We start from the raw sequence: 5,090 nt of genomic DNA, 5'->3' as shown, positions 1-5,090 counted from the left end.
TCTCCTTACTGGGAAGTGATTATCCTGCCACCTGTCATTTCAGTGACAATACTTTCAGAGGGAGTTGAAATTATCTTTGAAAAATAGTTGCAGATTGTATAATTCATTGAAAGCAATTAATATTGATTATAATGTTTCTATTGAAAATTACAGAAATACCTTGGGAACAATTTTCCTGTGAAATATTTTTTAAAGACTCACGCAACATGGAGCAGGACAGAAAAACTGAGATCTAACAAGTGAAAAACAATGCTGTTGTCTCATTATCTAGTGTCAACAGAAATAATCACTGGTGCCCCTGGTGAAGAACTGGCTACCAGTTAAGGAGACATAAGAGACGCAGATTTGATCCGTGGGTTGGGAAGATCCCCTTGAGAAGGAAATGGCAATCCGCTCATTCTTGCCTGGAGAATCCCAAGGACCGTGGAGCCTGGCAGGCTACAGTCCAGAGAGTTGCAAAGAGTCGGACATGACTGAAGTGACTTAGCACACACAGCACACAGTAGGAACAGGAAACAGTTTTATTCAAGCCGAACTGAGGACTACAACTTAGGAGATAGGGAAGACGATAGTTCAGCAAATATTTTAAGGAGGTGAGGAGTGCTAACCAAAATTTTCACGAACAGAGACCTGATTAAAATAAAGAGATGTTTATTTGGGGTTGATTAGGACTGTGGCGGGGGTGGCACTGATCCAAGAGGTACTTGAATGGTGTTCTGCCAGACTACAAAATTGGGGTGGGGGCTTCTACAGGCAACCCCTCTGCAAGATTACATAAGTTCTTTGTTAAAAAGTTAGGGTTGTATGGAAACACAATAGACCGTGAACACAATGGAACACTATTAATAGTAAGCCATAAGACATATGACGGAGAAGGCGATGGCACCCCACTCCAGTACTCTTGCCTGGAAAACCCCACGGACGGAGGAGCCTGGTGGGCTGCAGTCCATGGGGTCGCTGAGGGTCGGACTCGACTGAGCGACTTCACTTTCACTTATCACTTTCATGCATTGGAGAAGGAAATGGCAACCCACTCCAGTGTTCTTGCCTGGAGAATCCCAGGGACGGGGGAGCCTGTTGGGCTGCCGTCTACGGGGTCGCACAGAGTCAGACACGACTGAAGAGACTTAGCAGCATAAGAAATATGAAATATTGTCACCTGTGACAACATGGATGACTTTGAGGGTTTTGTACTAAGTGAAATAATTCGGATGTAGAAAGACAATAAACTAAGATTCATCTCACATATGGAATGGGAAAAAAATTAACACACCAAACAAAAACAAAAATGCATAGACAGAGAACAGATCTGCAATTACCAGAAGGGAAGAGGTGGGGTGGGAGGGAGAGATGGGTAAAAGGGGTCCACAGTGTGTGATAAATGGATTCTAAATTTTGGTGGTGAGCGTGGTGTAGTGCACACAGAAGTAGAAATGTAACATTTTACATAGAAATGTTATGTAAGATGGGGGATATGAGGGCTTTTATTGAAAATTGTGTGTCCTTGCTGCCCGTGGCATGTGGGATCTTAGTTCCCCGACCAGGATTGGACCCATGCACCCTGCACGGGAAGTGTGGAGTGTTAACCACTGGACCCCCAGGGAAGTCCTTGAGTCCCTTTTTATATGTTCTGTCCTGAGCTGTTCTCTCAGACACTCCCCACCGCTTAATCTTGCAGCTCACACTTTAACACTCTAAGATGAGAGAAACATGAGCAGTCTTGGAATGAGAACTGAGCATCCTGAGCAGCTGGGGGATCAGGCACTTCCTCACACACTCTCCTTCTCCACTACAGGAGAAATTGCAACTGAGAAGGCCTCTCTTGGAACTTGGGTGTACTACTTACGGGGTGGGTTGACAGGAGAGTCAAACTAATTCTCAAACTCTCTTCAATGTGCTCAATATTCTTTTTTTTTTTCCTCCAGTGATGAGCTGAAATTTCTCTTCTGTGCTGTTATGTTCCCACAAAGATCCTCTCCTCTGGGCCCCCATTGCTGGGGATACACCTGAAAGAATTGAAAGCCCAGACGCACACACATTCTTGTGCACCAGAGTTCATAGCAGGGTTGTTTATGATAGCCAAAAGTGGAAACAACTCAAGTGTCCATTAACACATGAATGGATTTCTAACACGTGGTACCTTCATACTCTGGGATATCATTCAGTAATAAAAAGCACTGAAGTTCTGACACATGCTGCCGTATGGTAAACCTTGAAAACAGCCTAAACAATTAAAGCAAGACATAAAAGGAAAAATAATGTATGATGCCACTTATAAGGAATATCTTACCAACTGAAAGTAGATCAGAGATTTCCTGAGCCTGGATCAAGAGGGAGATGGGGAATTATTGCTTTTTGGGTATGTATTTTCCCATCTGGCTTGATGATTTTTTTCAAGCTAGTGGTGGTAGATGCAAAACATTGCAGATATATTTATTGCCACTTAATTGTATACTTGAAAAGTATTAAAATGGCAATTTCTTGTTATATATAATTAAAAGCTATATATACACATACCAAAAAAAACTGCAAAGTGAGAGATTTTTGTCCAAATTCCCCCCAAAATTTTCCTGTTAGACTACTTCAAAACTTCATGAACTTTTCTGTTGTTGAAGCTAGCACGGCTAGTTTGACGGTATAAATATTCACCAACAATATTAGACCTCTTATACGGATAAACATTTAGGCATAATTGTTTCCATCTACATACAATATACTCTTTTTATGAATTATCTGAAAATTGTGGCAATAATAACATATTTATAAATACCTTAAATGTAAGGGGATTTAATGATCCAGTGAAAACACATAGACTAGTTGAATGGATACAGAAACAAGACCCACATATATGCTGTCTGCGAGACCCACATCAGATCTAGGAATACATACAGACTGAAAGTGATGGGATGGAAAAAAGTATTCCACACAAATAAAAATTAAAGGAAAGCTGGAGTAGCAATATTCATGCCAGTCAAAATAGAATTTAAAGTAAAGACTGGTATGGAGACAAAGCAGGGCACTACATAATGACTAAGGGTTCAGTTCAAGAATCTATAACAATTGTAAATGTAGATGCACCCTACATAGGGGAACCTCAATATATAAGGTGAATACTAGTGGGTAGGACGGTTGGATGGCATCACCGACTCAATGGACATGAGTCTGGGTAAACTCCGGGAGCTGGTGATGGACAGGGAGGCCTTGTGTGCTGCGGTTCATGGGGTCACAAAGAGTCGGACACGACTGAGCAACTGAACCGAACTGAACAGCCATAAAGGGAGAACTTGACATTAATCCAATAATAATGGGGGTTGTTTATCACCCCACTTTCATCAATGAGCAGATCACCCAGGCAGAAAATCAATAAGGAAACATATGCTTTTAATGACACTTTACACGAGCTGTACCTAATTGGTATTTACTGAGCATTCTATCCCAAAGCAACAAAATACACCTTCTTATATCCACGTGGAACATTTTCCAGTATTGACTACCTGCTGGGACACAAAGTGATACTCAGTAAATTTAAGAACATTGAAATCATATCGAGCATCGTTTCCAATCATAGCACTATGAGATTCAAGATAAACTACAGGGGAAAAACTGTGCAAAGCAGTCTGAAAATTTTTAGTAAACTAAATATTAACAAATGAGGGAAAGAAATTGAGTTTTCTATGGAGAATAGAGTCAAATGGTCACAGCCAAATTAGCAAAAAGTATTTTCCTCACCTCCAAGATGACAAAAGTGTCTTACAAGTGACATGAATATTACTGCAAATAAGCACAAAGGGGCTAACTGTTGGGAAACATAAAGACAAAAATATAGAGGTGTCTACCAGCCACTGGCCTGGAATAGCAACTAGACTCATCCAAATGGACAAAAGAGCAGACAGTGAGTACAATGAGCAAAAGGAGCTCGCAAGGATCAAGATGGTAGATGTGGCTCTCGCCTCAGCACAAGCTCTGGAAGAATGGCTGTTGCCGTGAATGTGTTGGACTCGCTGCTTGTGCCTGAGCAGGAAAACCACCATGGAGCCACTAGCCCAGACTAGAAGACTCAAACATATAAAGTCTATTGTGAAGAATATGGCCGGATATACAAGCCTTACATTTCTGTTTGGACTCAATGTGGAACAGTATCCATAGTTTACCTTTACACTAAGGTTTTCATTGTGAGTTGGACTAGTCACATGGAAAGGAATACAGAACATTTATTAAAAGATTCAGGATCCAGCAAAGGAAGCAGCAGAGGCAATACACTTTGGTGATCTCTTACTGAGCTCCAGCCACCTAGAGAAATGGGAACAAAGCCTAATGGCTTGGAAGCCACTGAGGAGGCAGGTCATGTTAAGGCAAATCCCTCTGGCCACTCTTTGAAAATAGAAGAGAAATTTACATCCAGCCTCGTTCAGGAAATTCCTGGATCCAAAAGTTGCCATTGTATGAGGGGTCCCTCTGGAGAAAAGCACCAAGGAGTTGGCTAAGACGAGTTGATTGAGAATCAAGTCTGTGGGTCTCACCTTGCGTCCCATGAGCAAAGTGAAGTTATAAAGACAAAAGAGGAATGAGTTCCCAAGGATTCCCACTCCCATCTGAGTAGCTAAGATGATTCCCATTTCCCATTTTGAAGAAGCCATCATATTAGTATCTATGGGACGTTGATTTTATTAATAGTTGGAACCAGAGGAATGGTTAGTTCCAGAAAGAAAAAGAAAAGTTACCACCACCTGCATGCTGAGTATCCTCCAGTGTTAAGCCTAACACATACTTTCGCAATTTAAATGAGCATCAAGTATGTGCTCATGGGTGCAGACTTTACCCATGATGATCTGATTCTACTTGGAAACATGATTTGTGTGCAAGCATTATCTGTGTGGCATATCTGTCCAACAGAGTTTTGTACATGTGTAAATTGAGTGAAGAAGGTATGTACCCTCTTATCTACAGTTATGACCTGGATGCATTTTGCATTGAAAAGCTGGGTACGAAACTCTGTGTAGAATGGGCTGGAGTTTTCCCAGATACGGGTAGAAATGAATATACAGGCACAGAACACATATTTATATAGGGAGGGGAGGCATTTAAAGCTA

At 41.4% G+C, this 5,090-nt stretch overlaps 1 pseudogene; it reads right to left on the bottom strand.

The window, feature by feature from the left end:
* Positions 1-3,725: 3,725 nt before the first annotated feature.
* On the bottom strand, positions 3,726-4,640 carry LOC105001419 (annotated as a pseudogene).
* Positions 4,641-5,090: the final 450 nt, after the last annotated feature.

The sequence above is a fragment of the Bison bison genome, unplaced genomic scaffold, assembly GCF_000754665.1.
Source record: "Bison bison bison isolate TAMUID 2011002044 unplaced genomic scaffold, Bison_UMD1.0 scf7180017864383, whole genome shotgun sequence".
NCBI classification, from domain to species: domain Eukaryota; kingdom Metazoa; phylum Chordata; class Mammalia; order Artiodactyla; family Bovidae; genus Bison; species Bison bison.
The sequence above is the reverse complement of the archived record's forward strand: the minus strand, read 5'-3'. Positions and strand labels throughout refer to the sequence as shown.